Source organism: Bactrocera tryoni, chromosome 3 (genome assembly GCF_016617805.1).
Source record: "Bactrocera tryoni isolate S06 chromosome 3, CSIRO_BtryS06_freeze2, whole genome shotgun sequence".
Classification (NCBI taxonomy): Eukaryota; Metazoa; Arthropoda; class Insecta; order Diptera; family Tephritidae; genus Bactrocera; species Bactrocera tryoni.
In genome coordinates this window covers 12,457,022-12,475,985 of record NC_052501.1, presented here as the reverse complement: position 1 = coordinate 12,475,985, position 18,964 = coordinate 12,457,022, and the positions used below count along the sequence as shown (strand labels likewise).

Sequence of the window (18,964 nt, the reverse complement as noted above, 5' to 3'; positions counted from 1 at the left end):
TATTATTCAAAGTCGGTCCATAAAGTATTATATCATAAAGTATTAGACCATACATCAAAGTTTTTGTTTCGAGAAAATTTTTTAAAGATCATTATTGTTCAAGAAATCATTAACCTCAAGTACTCCATTGGTGTTCTAACACATAAAAATTCAGTCATTTCATATGCACTGAATTATTTCGATGGACCCAGTAGATCTATTTGAAAATCACTTGAAATCAATAAGTGAATAGCCCAAAATTACTGCTAGATGTAAGATATTTTTCTATCAGTATACTATTTTGCCAACTCTTTCAAACGACAGCAAGCCATCAATTTCACTGTTTCACAATTTGTTTACCACACAATAAATCGTTTGCGTGGATTTAGATAAAAAAGAAAATATCTACGACTCACTTTATTTATCGCAAATGAAAATCTCAAATCGAAAACTCAATAAATTTACATAAGTTATTAATGCTCATTGATTTATTTGATTAATCCCGGAATTTTTTGACACAATCTACAACTACACAGCCACATATGCATATACTTATAACTGTGTGTGTGTGTTTATGCATAATTCCCGTCTGTGAACTCCATAAAATACTACCAAATTGAATGCCAACATTTTCTGTGAATTGTTTTGCTTTGTTGGCAGCACAGTGTCACACAGTATGCCACAGCACCGTGTAGGCGCATACAAAAATGCATAAAAGGTGCAGACGCAGAGCGGAAAGCCACAAAACATGCCTTAAATCGTGTCTTTCTAGGTGAGAGCTTGTGGCGAGAAGAAAGGCGTGCTGTCATTCCTTTGACTTTGGCCATCGCACAAGCACCTATACATACATACATATGCACAACGGTGATCACTCACAAACTTTGTTGAAAAAAATATATATAATAGCTTGTGAGTTGGACGCAAATTCGTTTGAAGGTGTTGTAGGCATATACTTTACTGGCGCTGGCAGCGTAGAAAGTGTGTGACGTGCAACAGTGCGTTTGCATTTGCCACGCTGCAGAAATGCAATAAAAATTTATGCATACGAATCCGCTTACAGTAATGCAAATGAATAAATGAATGTACATATGTATATGTATTAGGGTGTGTCATGTCTAGGCAACTTTGTTTAAAACGAAAAAAAGCAAAATTGCCGCATTTGGGACAAAGAGCAATCTGAAGAGTTGCAAGAGCTGCCATTTTATTCAGGAAAAATAACGGTTTGGTGTAGTTTGTAGAACGGTGGAATCATCGGTCAGATCGTGGGATATCACACCGTTAGACTTTTTCCTCTGGTTACATGTAAAGTCTAAAGTCTATGCAGACAATTCCGCTTCAATTCCGGCATTAGAGCAAAACATTAAGCGTGTCATTCGCCAGTTGTAAGCCTTAATGCTCCAACGCGCCATTGAAAATTGGACTAATAGGATGGATAATCTGAGACGTAGTCGCGGCCAACATTTAAAAGAGATAATCTTCAAAAAATAAATGCCAAAGAATGTTCTTTGGAATGATTATAAACATTCTCCACACATTTGAAGTTTCTGTATTTTTTCTTTAAAAAAGAAGGAAACCTCGAATCAATCATTCATATCGAACTATTAGTTTCTATGTATATCTTCAGAGTGGTTCTCTGTATGAGAAAATGTAACATAGTTGCAAAAAGCAAACAACAGACTTTTCTAAGTTTATTGGCATCTGTTTATTAACATTTAGGAAAAGTTCAAAATTTGAAAGAATTTTAGTTGCAAAAAGTTGACCAAAACTGACACACCCTAATATACGGATATACATGCGTTTAAAGTTAATGTGAAGTATGCATTTCTACAATCAGTCTTTTCCCTTTATGCTTGCCAAGAGATTTGCCTGCGAAAGCAGAACATAGTGTTATGTTTATTGACAAAAAATACATTATATGGAAACCCCTTAATTTGTTTGTTTCGCTAATTCAGACTTACTTGCCCGTCGTTAACGAAGTTTTTTAGAAAATAATTTAATATATTCATTTATTTTGTTTTTGATTGCTCAAACCTTGGCTTGCTCAACGGCAAATGTAATAATTTCTTTTTAAAATGCAACCATGTGCAAAAATATTTCCATCCTTGGATGACCATGAGGTCATTGCGATACTTAATTTCTTAGATTTATGGGCAAAAATTAAACGAAATCGTCATGCCAACAAGCATTTCAAAAATTTCTCAATTATTATTTGCTGTTGACCACCAGATTTGGTGGTCCTCAAGATTTTCTTCAATAATAACAAAAAGTGGTATATTACGTAGCCAACCAGTCTCTGCTCCATTATCTTAAGTTTTATTGTTGAAAACAGCTCTAGACCGTGATATCGTTGGAACACGTAACATTCTAATAACTGAGTTTACTTTGTTTCACTATCTTGGCTGGAAACAATGATGGTTTACTTTGACCCCTCTCTTTTCAATGTGTTAGGTTTGTGACTGCGCTAAATATATGAATACCACTCATATTGAAATAAAATTTGAGGTTTGGTTATAAAGTGGTTATATATTGGTTATAAAGTGGTTATGTATTGGTTATAACGTGGTTATGTATTGGTTATATATTGGTTATATCTGACAGCGGAAGTAAAACATTTTATGCTACATATACATATGTAACCCAATTTCGATTTTTTTGATGATACTTTGTTTTGGAATTTGGGTGACGATATGTAGATTTGATATACATATGTATGTGTGTGTGCCTTTTTGAAATTCACAAGTGGATATTACCACTTAAGAGCAGATTTTATGATAGCAATAACAAGCTAAAGCTATATACATAAGTTATATCATTTATTATATTAAAACATTGGTATATAGAGCATATACATTCCTTATTAACTACCTTGACAAATCGGTATCAGTAACATTTTTCCAATTACAAATATTTGCCATAAATAAGCTGAACTTGAGATCTCAAATGCTTCACAAAACTAACAGCTCTTGATTGAAGGTGACTTTTATGGCAAAAATAAACAGTTCATTTATTGTAAATTTCAAGATCATTGCGCCTGCTCTGCTCAAGCGCTGTTGCATGCAGTCGAAGTCTTTGAAACAATGGTGAACGGCTGATGCGGCACACCGAATTTAGACTTGTCAGGCGGTTTGTGCCATTCATGCGTATACTAGAACAATAGATTCACCTAAACGTACTTTATTCATATTAATTGCAATGCACGTAACGCTCAATTGAGCAACGGCAAAGCAGCTATACAATAAATTGTTTTAATTTCTGCTGAACGCCGGAAAGGCGCTTGCAACGGGCAATTAGTGTTTTCGAGAAAAATAAATAAAGTAATCCATATGCGCGCGCATGTACGTATCTAAATGCATTGAAAATTCGTTAATTCAACGCGTTGCCATTTATGAAACATTTCGCATTCTTAATGATACTGAGGTGACGCAAACAATTTGCATTCGCCAAGCCAGCGAGGCAAACGAATTTATTAAGTGGAGTATTGGGAAAATACGTCATAAAGCTGCATAGCTATTAAAAACCTGGCATAATTACACACTTTAGTTGCTAACATTTTTTAGAATTTTTGTATGTGTCTGTGTATATTTGAATGTATGCATATATGTATGTAGCATAAGCTAAAAAACCAGTTAATACTAAATGTGCGTTTTCCAAAAATCCCAACAAGTCAAAATTAAACATAACTTCTAAAAATAACAACAACATAAACTGCATTCAATTCTCGCGTAAAAAGCATTTGCAAAAACAATTAACTCGCGCACAAATCGTTTTTCATAAGTAATGGTAATAGCGCGAATAAATAACGCGTTTGCGGCGAGCGCTTATTAAACGGCCAACGGTAAGCATTTACCTATAGCTGACGGCCATTGGCGTTCACTTCGTTGAAGGCAAAAAAAAAAAAAACTAGTAAAAATGTATAACTTCAGCTGCGCTGAAGCTTTAATACCCTGCACAAATAAAAATAATTTGATTTTGATCATCCATTTTCAATGGCAGCTATATGCTATAGTGATTCGATTTGAATTATTTCTTCGGATATTCCACCATTGCCTTAGGCAATAAGCCATGCTGATTTACGTAAAGATATTTCGTCAAATGAAAAAGTTTTCCATACAAGTACTTGAGTTCGATCGTTCGTTTTGTATGGCAGCTATATGCTATAGTGAACTGATCTGAATTATTTCTTCGCAGATTTCACTATTGCTTTAGACAATAACGCATGCTGGATTTCGAGAAGATATCTCGAGAAATGAAAAAGTTTTACATACAAGTGCTTGAGTTCGATCGTTCGTTTTGTATGGCAGCTATATGCTGTAGCTATCCGATCTGAACTATTTCTTCGGAGATTTGACTATTGCCTTAGACAATAACGTATGCCGAATTTCGAGAAGATATCTCGTGAAATAAAAAAGCTTTCCATACAAGAGATCGGCGGTCCCGACAAGTAAGCTGCTTTTTTAGGAAAAAGAATATGCCCAATATTTCAGATCAATAACTCAAAAATTGAGGGAGTAGTTCGCGGCTAGTTGGCTAAGTAAACTCAGCCCGTCACACTGATAATTTCTTACTGGGTGTTACACGGTTCGTGACAAGCTTGTATACTCGGTACAGGGTATTAAGCTACAATAAAATGTTTGAAAAAAGACACTTTAAGCGCTTTGCTTTCGGCTTGCAACTTAATGACATCATATGTTCATATACATACATATTTATATGTACCATGTACATATATTTATGTAACATGCATGTATGTGTGCACATATACCCACACATCTGACTTTGGCATTAAATGTTTTTGCTAATCACTGAGTGCAGCACAAAAACTCTCTTAAGCCGTATTTTCCAAAGCGCTGTCGAAGCGCAACTTCAACCGAAAACTAAGCCAAAGCGTTAGCTTATTTATTTACTTTTTGCTATGCTTCTCTTTTGACATTTACTAAATTTTCTGCAGCAAATTTAAACTTGATTTGCGCTACGTGCGCCGACGTTTGACCAACCATCGACCAGAGTCAGAGGCGTGTCGGCAACATTGTCGACATACATATGTTTTACCAATGTTTTCTTTTATATTTGCGATTCCGTTGAAGAATTGCTGTGCGCATTGCTATTTTTAGTGCGCTTGCGCAGATTTATGTGTGTCTTGGCTAAGCTGCAATACTTGCCTTTAAATATATGTATGTATGTGTGTGTGATGTTAGAAAAGTTGCCAGTGTTGACATTTGATGGTGTAAATAGTTTATAGACATGCTCTATAATTAACTTAAGCAAGTTTTTTTTGTTTAATTTTCATTAGCAGTGACATGAGTTAGAAATATTGATTACTGGTTAATGTAAAAGTAATATCAGGTTACAGGTGCAGCGGTTTTTCCATTTTATATTTATGTGAATTAATATTATTATTTTTCTTTGATTTTCAATCAGTCGCTCCTCAATGCAACTCACACCGTTTCATTATCTGGTTTTTCCTAGCGAGCACGAATTTTGAACCTGTACTTGTTTTAGATTTTCCAAATAAAATTGTTTTTACTATCTATTTATATGACGTCATACTGCGTTAAAATATTTTGTTTTCGTCGAAATGAAAAACATCTAACAACTGCTTCAACGCTATGACACATTCATCAAAACTATGAACACGTTTATCCATTCCCACAGATAACGAGCGTAGATAAGATAAAAGTCGATAAAAAAATGTAAGTTAGAAAAAAGCACTAAAACAATAAGCAATCCAGCTCTAATATTCTATGCGGTTTTGTTTTAGAGACTGTAGAGCTTCTCTTTAAAATTTAAAACAAAATAGCCGTTACTTGCGGCTGCAGGGAAGTATAAAACCCTTCACCAATGCATTTCTTGTTGCATAAATGGGTCTTTTCTCGATTTTGTTTAGGCAGTTTGTATGACAGCCATGTGCTATGGTAGTATAATCTGAAATTTTTTTGTCGAATATTGTAGCGATGACCTAGATAATTATCTGTGCCAAATTTCGTGCAAATATCTTGTAAAACAAAAAAGTTTTTCATACAAATTTGAATTTCGTTCGATCATTTTGTATGACAGCTGTATGCTATAGTGATCAGATATCGATGGTTCCGATAAATGAGCGGCTTCTTAGAGAGACCAAGATATGTAAAAAATTTCAGATGGATAACTCTAAAACTCGCGTGCATTCAGGTAGACATACATGACTAAATCGACTCAGTTCCTTAAGTTGATCATTTATACTTGACAGAGTTTGCTTCTTTGTGTTAGAAACTTATAATTATAATGCAGTTACTAAAACTATAAAAACAATATTATAAAACAGTTATAACGGATCCATTTCAAAACTCATAAACTTGACAACTCTGTCAGCGCATGTATTCTAGTACCGTTTAGAGGTTTGATAACTACTAACTACGTAAACTATTTTCCTATTTCGTGGCTAATATTTAATAGCATATTCTGCAGACATATTTTTTCATTAAAAATATATTTATTACCATTTTATTGACCATAAAAACGGCACTCGTGTTTTATAATGACTATTTAATATGCATTTTTCAAATTTCAAAAACGTTCACGTGGTCCATTTTATTCATTTACGCTACCGCAGCGCAATAAAAATGCATTTTTTATCACCTCCTGGAGCCAATATCATCAGCAGTCTTTAGAAAGCCAATTCAAAAGAGGAAATTAAAAAAATATAGCATCCAAGCGATTGAACGGTTTGAAATATTCAAATTATAAAGCGCTCGTTTGCAGCCAAACACTGTGATAGAGTTGTGACATAAGAGGGTTTGTATAAGCGAATTTAAACGAGTGATTTGTATATATGTACATAGATTTGTATACGTACATACATATGGTGTGCATACGAACATGCAATTCAGATTATTACAATATAATAATTATAAATAATGCTTTTTCGCCCAAGAGCTAAGTGATCAGGACTTTGCTCTTCAGAAATTTTGTGCTCTAAGTTAAAATTTGTCTTCAGATCGAGATAATATTTTTCTAAAGAAAAAATCTGGCAAATTTGTGCTTGAAGTTGAAACCTGTTAATAAAAATGACTTGAGTTTTCTAACTTTTTTATCGAAAACATAATCATAATTTGATACACACTTTTGCCAGATATTTTCAAATCTTCAGCTTCTGCGGTGTCCATTTTTAAACCTCTTCCGGAAAGTTGATAGGTTTTCATGAGCAAACAGCTCTTTTTAGTCGAAAAAAGTCTGTACAGCGTCAAAAATGTAGCCATATAATAAGTTTTGGGTTCCATTGACTTTCGAAAATGTGGTCCAAGAGGATTATTTCTTCACACTATAATAGTTTTATGATGATTGGAATTTTGCCGAAACTATAGCTTGTTGTAGCTACAAAAAACACGTTTCATAATGATTCCTCTCTCTGGCCGAAATGCCATTTGTAGCAGCGTTTTCAAGAAAAATTGCCCTCTGTCGTCAATACATAATGTGTCGTATCAATGTGATGAAAAAAAACCCGGCTTCATATTCGACATCGAAATTCTTTTTGATTATTGCGCCTAAATATGGTCGGGCAATAACAACAATAAAAAAATTAGAAAAAAGTTATCCCACTGCAAACTCAACATCAAACTCATTTCTCACATTCTCAGAATTCTTCAGGCTCGTTTTTGCCATCTATAAATGCCGAGTCTGTACCGAGATGATGATGCTTCATCAGAGAACTTTATTTTTATGTGAAAATTCACAGCAGCAAATAACTGTCAATGTCAAAATAAGATATGACAAAAACACCATTAGGACCACCCTGCTGTTGGTGAGTATGTACATACTTATGTATGTATGTATTTTTGTATGCCGCCGATAGCCGAACACTTCAAAGTGGTCAAACGCGCTTTTCAGCATAATTTTTTCACCACATACTATACTTCAATCGCATTTTTATTTGCGACTAACAAATATTTCCAATAGAATTGTGCAAACGCTCAACATACGACTGCCAACTATTATTGAAATAAAAAAACAAAAATAACAACAACAACAGATGCTCTTTGCTTGCGTGCATTCAAGCGGCAAAGTGTTTGCTAAAATTGATGATCTGCCAAAGATAATGAAGTAGATAATGATGCTGGGGACGACGTAGACGCAGACGTAGACGACAATGGAGGCGACAACAATGATGATGTTTAGTTAAAGTCATTACAGTTAGACTGTGCGATGTTGGAGCATCAACAGCGATAGCAAGTCAAACTCGCTTTGGGCCAGCAGCAGATGGCTGTGATGCTACCAACTCCATATAAGTATGTACATATGTATATAAATGTGTTTATGTATCAAATTTATGTTTGTGTGTGTATGTTTTCAATTTATGCATGTATTAAATTTATGCATGTACATATGTATGTATTGAGCCAGCATGATTTTCCAATGTGCCTGCTTGTGACTTGTTCATTTGCTAAACTTGCTATTAAAGCTTAGCTGTATTGTTATACTAATGTATAGTATTTTGTTGTTATTGTTGTTGGCAGTTCACACACTGCTCACTTTGCTGGACATGTGAGTCGCTCAAACGAGTCAGTTGACTCTTGTGTAAATTTAATGAAGCTGCCATACGATACTTTTGCTGTGCATACGTATTTGCATATACATTTGCATATATGTATGTATTTATGCTTATTTATATGTATACATACACACATAGCTATCTATAAGTTAGAAAAGTTATATTTGTCGTATAAACTAAACAATATGGGTATTTTTTCTTAATAGTTTAGTAAACTTATCTAAAGTGCGATCGGTGATCATGACTTGATCTTCTCGTTATTTACAATTCAAATTCAATAAGCGATATTTAGAGAAATGTAAACAATAATAATTTAATGAAGAAAATAAATATATTCGTATGTTAGTTCATAAATATCATTAAAAAGGAGATTTACGAAAAATTAATGCGACACTTTTCTAACCTTGAATCAAACAAATTTTCTTTCAAGAAATTTTCACATTTTTTTAAAATACTTAGTATTATCAGAAAAAATTTTTCATTATAATCTATGAAGAAAAGACAAAGGGAAAAGAAAAAAATTAACTTCGACTGCACCGAAGCTCCAACAACCCGTACAGTTTCATTTCCTATATCATTAAATAGTATAAAATGATCTTTATATTTATTATGATTGGTCACTTTGTATGACAGCTATATGCTATAGTGTTCCGATGTGTGTAATATGCTCGAAGATTAAACAGTTATCTTGGGCGATAATCTATGCCAAATTTCTTGTTGATATTTTGACGATTAAAAAAGTTTTTCTAACAAGTACTTTTTTTGGGTCGATCAGTTTACATGATAAGAAGGAGAAGAAGAAGTTTTTATGACAGTTATATACTATAGAAGTCCGATATGAACTATATGTTCGAAGATTATAAGATATGCCAAATTTCCTGTCGATATTTTTTCAAATAAAAAAGTTAACCGTACAAGAACTTTATTGGGCCGTTCATTTTGTACAGTAACTATATGCTATAGTCGTCCTATATCTATGGTTCCGAAAAATGGGTAGGTTATTGAAAAGAAAATTACGTACACAAAATTTTAGATCGATATCTGAGACATACAGACTGACGAATAGATGCAAGTGGCTAATTCGACTCAGATCTTCATATATGGACTTTATAGGGTATCCAACGTTTTCTTCACGGGTGTTACATACTTACTTCCTAGCAAACTTAACACACCCTCTTCTGGGTATAAATGTTTCGTAATCTCAAATTCACCAATAGCATAAATTTGCTTTATTAGTTTATATACCATATAGTCTAAAAAGTTCTAAAAACTAATAGAATATAATTTTCAGTATAATTTGCAAAAAAATTACATTTTGAGGGATCTCGTATCGTTTTAAGGAAAAACAAATCTTATTTTGCAAATTTTTGGTTTTATTGTATTTTTCATGGCTTTTAGGCTAGGTATTATCCTGTTACGTACCTCGAAATGTACTAAAACGAGGTTAAACAACAGTAATAATATATTGAAACTATTTCGCTCACTTTTTATATTTTATATAATAAGTTCCCAACCAACTTATAATATTTTTAATCATTTCTATTTTTGCTATAAATTACTTTGAAAACGCATTTGTAGCTAAAAATTTTAGCAATTTCAAGAGTGAATTTGTTTTTGTTATCTTTTTCCAGTCTTTATTTTTTAAGCTTTTTTTTGTATGTCGGCATGGTGAAAATGAGTCACACACGTTAGCTGTCAGAGCCATATTTAGCGATACCGGTTGTGTTTTGTATTTACAAACAAAAGTAAGCAAATATAAATAAATCAAATCGAATAAATCTGACAAGTAATTTATTTAATTGAACGATTTATAATAAAAAAATAATGAAATAAAAAATTCAACAATTTAATTGATTTAATCGGTTGAAGCATTTTATTTTTATATGAAATTTATTAATAAATTAACTAATAAGTTGAACGAAATTAGAAAATAAATTAAATTAAAAATTTAAAAAAATATAAAAATAAAAACAAAAAAAAAAATTTCAAAGTAAAAAATAAAATTAATAAAAAGTTTGAATACTTTTTTAGTATAATTTCCTCTAAGTAGAAAACAAATAAAATTAAATATTACAAAAAATTTGAACAAAGTGGAAAATAAAATTTATAAAAATTAGAAAACATTTTTTTAGTATAATTTTTTTTTTAGTTTTATAATATATAGTAATTATGAATCAATGCTAACATTGCTGAAACTGAATTTTATTAATTTATTTTGAATAAAACAAATAAAAAAAGAATATCATATAATATTTCTTTAACCAATTCATTCCTTCAAATATCTTTTTCCCGTACCTTCCTTTGACACTGCATTCGGAAACTGATATGACTTAATGCTATATACAGTATATAAATATCTGTATATATGTAAGTATATATACATATTTGTATCTGTAAATCAAAGCATTTTGTTTGTGCGTCTGAGCATTTCCAGTAACACATTATGATTCCTTTGACGGGAATGTTTTGTGTGGGCCGCTAACTGCATGCTGCTGCAGCTGCAATTTTCGGAACATAGCACCACAAACAAACATAAGCAAAAAATTATTTATGCATTAACCAAATAAAAAACTGGTTTTGCGAGAAATTCGTTTGTATGCTTGTAAGAGAGTAGCTTGACAGTCCCTAAACGTCAGCCCAGAAAATTCAAACATTTTGGAAAGATAAAAGTCGTCTCTCTACTGCTTAAAAGCTAAAATTACAAACTAGAACATAGCACAAACAAAGTCTGCACAGATTTCTTGACTTAAAATTGCTGCTTGCTTGGGTCTACCTATCTTCTTACATATGTATATACATAAGTACATATTTTATACTACGCATGCGTATGTAAAAACCGTTCATTCGCTGCCTGAGGTGAATATTTAAAACGGTCCGTTCTGACTTGTTGCTTATTTTTGGCCTTTTCTCTTCTGCATCAGCAGTTACACCGCGTGACGAAAGTACGAGCTCAGCATATTTGCTCGCTTAGCAATCGAGGCACGCACACAGACATACTATGTGACTATATGTAGGTGTGTGGTGAATTGCTCTCGTGTGCAACCGTGCGCCTGCGTAAAATGTGCTACGCTTGCAATTTTACTGATTGTCTCGCATTGCAATGCGTTTTTCTTATGGGCACACAGCTGCTGACATACATAGAAAAAAATGTGTAAATATGCGCATTGCACGAGTTGAGTACCTTCGTACCTCAGCTCTCACGTTGGCCTGTCCGATTTGCAAATGTGTGTCCCTCATTTCCTCAAGCCGCTTCCAACTGCGCAATAGGTAGGTAAAAGGCGGCAGATCGGTTCATACATACAAACATATGTATTTGTATATGGGTATATGTATGTACGTGTATAGGTATACTTGTGTAGTAGGTATGCTAAATACATATATCTATTTAGGACCGGCTTTTGCCAGACTCGTACTGCAAGTATTTATATCTAGTTCCACTTATTCTTATCTTTCGCATTTCATACACTACAAAGGTATTTGCGGAAATCTGTCTGTATGTACATACATACATACATACATACTACATATGTAGCGGTATGCGCCTACACTGTTGGACTTTTGCTTGCAGCTGTTTTCCAACGCTTTGCTACCAGTTTTACCATCAGGAAGGTATTTTTTTGTTTACGTCATTGTCGTTGGTGTCTAGTCGCGTTATTCCCTAGTTTTACACACCTACATATACCTGCATATGTGTTGGTGCACATATGCATGTATGTTGCTGTGTTTTTTCTTATTTATATTTCAAATTCTTGCCGATAAGGAACCGTTAACCTTTCACTCCGCGCTTGCGCCATCAGAAATTTCCATCCCACCGATTGTTTGCCATATGTGCCATGAATTTATACATACATACTTACATACATATGTATATGTCTTGTATTATCTGTATGCGATCGTAAGTACGTCTGGCTTATGGCTAATCTCGCTACTAATCTGCACCGCTAGTCGCGGTACTAAAGTTCTTTTGATTCCAAAAAGTAATAAAATCATTGTTTACATAATAAGCGGTGGCTTAATGAAGTCATTATTTTTTGTCATAAATAAAAAATTTGAAGAAATCACGACACTTGAACTTGTGCCGGCTAAATAAATTTTATTATTTGAAGATAAGGCATAGGAAGTCTACGTATGCAACAATATGCGTGTTTGTTGGGCAATCAATGCCACTTATCCAACGTTTTCTTCATACAAGAAATTTGGTTTTTTTATTAAAATAAATGACTATTTTTATATAAAATAGCTGAGTGGCTTGTAGATTGTCTCAAAAAACGCATAAATTTAAATTATTACTCCTCAGAGTATAAAACATCTCATGTCTCATTTTTTTTTTTTTTTTGAAATAGTACTCTGGAGAATTCCAAAGTATTGTATTATTAATACCGTATGTATATATTTAAAATTTTTGTACACAAACAAATATTTAAAAAATGAATCCAAACAAAGCAATTTAAATTGTTTTCAAGCTTATACTGATCTTTTCCGAGGCTTAGCTTTGATTTACCCAAAGTTCTTAATTCATAATTATTGAATATTGAATTATGAATTTAATTGGTTTATAAATAAACAAATTAAAATGTTGTCTAAATTAATATTGGCATTTAAAAAAATATTTTTTTTTTCAAGTTTGTTCGTTTATTCTTGTTTATTGATACTTTTAAATATATACGAAATTAACATAGTCCCGAATGATAAGCCCTTCAAGGTTGTCTTTATTTTTGGAAATGGGAAAAAGTCGCATTCGCAGTGTCAAAAATATAAACTTTACGAGGTGTGTTCAATAAATAACGGTATTTTTTGTTAAACAAAAAAAGTATTTATAAACATTTATTTATTTCCACTTTAATGTTGTCGCCTTTAATATAGTTCCCATTCGATATTATGCACTTATGCCAGCGCTTCTACGAATAGTCCAAACGGTCCTCAAACTCAATATTTGGGAAAGTCTTCAGCTCTTTCAGTGATTTTCATCTATCTTCTTAAATGATAAGCCCTTTAAGGTTCTCTTCATTTTTGGAAATAAGAAAAAGTTACACGGAGCAAAGTGGCCGAGGCTGGGGCATGATTACAGTATTACTTTTGGCGCAAAGTTCACGAACAAATTCTTTGACCAATTTCCTTTAACAAACGAGAATCGCCAAACTCATAAAAATATGTCTATTCTTACTGCCTGCTACAGACAAAGTAAGCAATTACCATAGCTGAAAATTGTTTCTTAATTAGGGGCATGTTCCATGGTTGCCTTTTATATTTCGGGATTTGGCAACACTAGTGTTGCAATCTGGAAATTCACAATTGTATCGTAACGTTTGACATTTTTGATGTTGTACATACTCAGAACGTTTTGACAAAGCGCTCTTTGTGTTGTTTACAGTAACTTAAAATATTCTTTTAGACCAAAAATATGGAATTGAATTGAATGAGTGGAATTTTCGCGGGATTACTTACAACTTGTGATGTTGATTAACTCATCAAGAGTGCTATAGATGAACTTAATTCAAGTTTTGACGATGAAGTTCCATCAAGGACCAATGTTTATCGATGGTATGGTTCAATTGAGGTCGTAGATCCCTCAAGTATGAATTTCAGGAAGATCGTCCAAAATCATTTGAACTTAATAAAATTTTGGCTATGAAGCTCTATCAAAGACCAGTTTTCATTGATGGTATGAGGAATTCAATCCTGTTCGTTATTGATATTGGAAGATGAGCATTAGTGGGACTACCATACATTCAGTATTGCATGAACATTTTACTGTAAAAAAACATTGTTTCGCCTTGGATCCCACACAATTTGTCAATCGTTCAAAAAAAGGCTCGTGTAGATTGGTCGAGTGATATGTTAATATTCCCTTAAATGAATAATAGTATGGTGTACTGAAAAAATATATTCAAAATATTGATGCAATTTGCAGAAGAAACATATGGCAACGTTTTAACTTGATTGATTTTTGAACATTTTTATCCGATAAGTATTAAATTTAGTTTCTATATGATGAAAACTGTTCGAAAAGTGATTTTAGTAAGTAGTATTTTCTTCGTTTTCTTCATTTCTCTTCTTTAATGTTGCTTTAAATTTACTGGGAGTAGTTTCTTAAAACAAATTTGATCAACTTAAAAGCTGTTCTAAGTGCTTTCAGATATACTATGTTTTACTTATCGCAGCTAAACCACAAGCCTCTAAGCAATGAAACATTTTTATCAAATTTTAGTGGAACTTTTGGGTGTTTGATTTACAGTATATCAACAAGGGGTCTCACGAAGTCAGTAGTTTATAAAATCACGAAATTTTTATAATTAAAAAAGACCTTGTAAGTTAGGCTTCTGTTAAACTATCTTCCATTAAAAATTTTTTATATATTATTTGGACTGTAATTCGGTTATGGTTAGACTGTAATAGTATTCAAAAAGTATTTTTAAAAATGTAAAGTCATATACTATAAATAAAATAGATATACTTGAATATTAAGTTCTTAATACGCGATTTGTACTTATATTTGATTGATGCCTCTCTCCATTCGAAATATTTGCTGTTCTCCAAACATGTTTCACATGTTCAAAACATTTCACCAGTTTAGCAAAACCGCAAAGTTTATTACCCAGCTTAATTGATGTACATAAAGAAAAGTACTTTAAGCAAGTTTCTCTGGTAAATGTAAATTTTATGCCATAATAATTATTAATATATTGTAGTTGAAAGCTTTTTGCATTTACTTTACATTTTATTATATACTTTTACATCATGAATTTTCATTAGAAATTAATATTTTTAATAGAACGCAATATATTCTGAAATATCCATTTTATTATAATAGTGAAAGGTGTTTCACAATTCACGATAATTGCTTCTGAGAAATGAATGAAGTAGACCTTAACCCTCGTAACTGAATGATTATTTTTATCACGCGGAGAAACTACAAAGTATGCGTAGATTTTTTTTTTTTTGCTCAGTAAAATACTTTAGAGTGGAAAGTAGTACATAGTAAATGAATAAAATTTTTTTCAGATTGCATCATATTCAGAATATCATGCTAGCAATATCAGAGAATTATTATTATTATTATTTTTTCCATACATTGAGAAAAATATATGCATTTTTTTCATACACTCAGAAAAATAGTGAGAAAAATTTGTATATCATCAATACTCCTTATGCATACAGCGAATGAAGTCATCAAATTTCAGTGATTTGGTTTCGATTTAGTAGAATATTTAATTCGAAATTGCCATTTCTTTATTGCTCAAACTCAAACTTTGTTTCGGCACCTTTCGCGATGGCTTACAACATCCCAACTCTATCATAAATACCCAAAACTGTTCATGTAACGCTTGACGCTTCGCTTGTGTAGTGTGGCAGCGTAAACACCTTTAGCAAATATCGCTAATAACGAGCTTAATATTGACTTAATATTGCATTAATAAGCTATTGAAACAGTTGCGTTATTAAATTTGGTTTTGTAACAAAAAAATTGCGACTTAAAACTTTCAAATGCGTTGCGTTGCGCCCACATGTGGCAAGCCGAGAGCACATGAACGCTCGTAAAATGCAGTTAGAAGTGGAAAGAATACAATAATGTTGACAACTACTAAATACAGCCGCATTATTTTACTTGTGTGTGTGTCTGTGTGATGAAATGGTGAAGGTGGGCTGAGGTGGTTCGACGTGAGGGCGGAAGCGCCAGTCAGTTGTATGTGAAAGCGTTAAAGGTAGAGTTCTATTTTGAGATATCGCCATGTCGCCAGCGACAGCGATCACTGCACACGACTGGAAAAAACGGTAACAAACGAGCGGCCAAAGCAAAATGACGACAAACAAAGGTAGCGACAAAAGCGAACGAGCAGGGAAAAACGTAATACGAAAGATAAAAAAAAATAATGAAAATGATGAAAATAAAACGGAAGAATATGTACAAAGAGTTGTGCGGCGGTGAAAAGGAGCGTAGTAAGTAGTTTATGGCAGTAGGCAAAATGCTGTGGTGGTAGTGATTTGTCATACCAATCTGCTGAGCAAAGTGGTAGGAAACGTGTTAAACGCGCTGGTATGATGCTAGAGAGAGTTAACACTATCCGATTGCTCTACGGAGCTGATGCCATGTCGCGCTGCTCTAACATCAGACCATCTACCAACTAACTAACCAACCAAACAGTCAGCCAGCCAGCCAGCTCGCTTAACGACGACAACGACGACGATTTTATGACTTTTTATTTTATGGGTAGTTATTTATTATATTTTTTATTTTACGTAAAAAACAATGCACGTACATATGTATGTACATATGTGGGCAGGTAGTTAGGTACTCGTTCATCGAGTTTAACTCAATTATATCATCAAAATGGAGCGTAAGTACGTGCATATATATGGGCAGTAATGTGTGCAAATGATTCTTAATTATTCTAAGAAACGTAACTCACCTTGAAATATATATTCGCTGCTACGTTGAGTAGTTAGATATATCCTTTGATAATTATCTGATTATAATCCACAAATGTTTTCTCTGAAAATGCAAGCACAATAAAGGTACAGAAAACCTGTTACCGTTAACAGCAAAACAACAACAAAAAGCGACTTTGAGAGAAAAAATCACCACAAAGATCAAATGAATTTGTAGCTCAACTTTCTCGCAGTTATGCACTTAAAAAACAACTCTACTTTCAAAACTGTTTTTGAAAATCTTCAAAAATATTTTCATTGAAATTTCAAACAATTGCAAAAAAAAATCACAAATAAATCATCACTGTTTTTATATGCTTCAGTTCGTTATTGTAATGCGTATATATATTATTTGCACCTATGTACATCTGTATGTATGTATGTACCTATTGCTTTGTAATTGAATTTGCTTTTTTACCGATTTGTCTTTCGCAAGCCGCTGTACGTTTTTAGACACGTTTTTAACACCTGTTGGTGCTCGATACAACTGAACGCTCTGGAAATTGAAACTCAGCTAATAACCAACTGGCGAACGTCTACAGTCCGATTGCCGAGCGCATAGCGGCGTCTAACCAAGTGTGGTGAGTTGACGCACACACATTCAGGCCGCTTGTGCTTGTGTGTTGCTGTTTGTTGTCTCACTGGAAGCGCGCACAGATAAGCACTAATACAGTTGCGCTTCTTTGACTAGGCACACAGATACATGCTGATGGGTTTGTGTGCGTGTGTGCGCGCTGCAGATGCGCTTGTCGGTGCAGTTGGAGAAAAACGCCCACAAATTTCGTGGAATTGTGTGCGCGTTTGGTGGTTTTTCGTATGCTTGGAGATATTTCGGAGTTGTTAATACAGTGACTGCAAAATGTAGTACTTTTAACAGTTTGGTTGACAATTGCATGTTTAGATACATTTGTTGATTTCGAATGAAATATTTTAATTTTCCATGATTTTTACATGGAAGTATTTTAGGTTTAAATGAAATATTTTAAGTTATTTTAGGTTTATGCGCATAATTCTATGTTTTGTTTAAGTTTTATTATATTTGATTTGAAAATTAGCTTTAATATTAACTTTTTTTTATTAAATTCGTTTTCCTTTTAATTTGTAATGTTTTATTTTTCAGAATGCGGATAACACTGAATCCTGTACTTTACATTTACATACATAAGAAACTCAAGTAAGTTTTTAAACATATACATACATATACCACGATTTAAAAATTTACAGTGTGCTTTGATTTTGGTTTATTTTTCTTTTGTTTAAATTATAATACATATATACAAATTTCTCTTACAAAATATTTGCTGGCTTATTTCCCAAACCAGTATTTTTCCTAGCATTTCAGCTTAATGCACATGCGTGTGACGATTTTCAATTATGTGCGCCTAAAATTATGCCAGCTAATGTGTAAAAAATACTGTTTAAATACTAGTAGGAATTTCTCTGTTTAATATCATTTATGCTTAAAAATATCTGTGTAAAATATGTGATTTAACATTTAGTTATAATTTTTTTTTTTTAAATATCGTACAAAAGAGTTCAAGAAAAAAAGTCAAAATTAGTCCTTAAAAGATCGAGGGTGCTCTGTTATACACACATCTGATCAAATTGGAGGCTGATCCATTTAAACTGCGCGCGAAAACAAGAAGTTATATATTTTATTCTTAAGGGATCGTCTCAGTGTGACCCTCCGAAAAATCACTGATTTTCGCAATTTTTTTTTTAATGATGAATTAACTAAATAGTCCGATTTTTTTTATAAATAAAAACATTCATGACGAATTATACATAAATTGTTGAAATGACACTTAAAAAAAGTTCCTGTACGATGTCCACGATTGCGGCCACAACTTTATTCTAAAACAAAAATTTCAAAAATATTATTAATCTGTACGAAAGTCGTTACGGATGCTTTTTTGGTTTCGGCATCGAATTTAGCGAAAATAAGAGCTTCCATAGCGCGATAGCGAATGATGTTAAAAATGTTCTCTCCAAATTGGAACTAGATATATTCAAAATTCTTCCTTTGAGAGTAGA

General features: G+C 32.9%; 1 protein-coding gene across 3 annotated transcripts in view; it reads right to left on the bottom strand.

Moving 5' to 3' along the window:
* The window catches only part of LOC120772979, a 48,773-nt gene extending 31,333 nt beyond the window's left edge, over positions 1-17,440 (bottom strand). The window contains exons 1-2 of one of the 3 annotated variants that reach the window (XM_040101892.1): positions 17,349-17,440; positions 16,912-16,994 (exon numbers count right to left, since the gene is read on the bottom strand). The gene's annotated coding sequence lies outside the window, so the exon portion shown is untranslated. Of the gene's footprint in view, positions 1-16,911; positions 17,029-17,316 lie in introns of all 3 variants that reach the window. The other 2 variants (XM_040101891.1, XM_040101890.1) reach the window with 2 other exon arrangements.
* Positions 17,441-18,964: the final 1,524 nt, after the last annotated feature.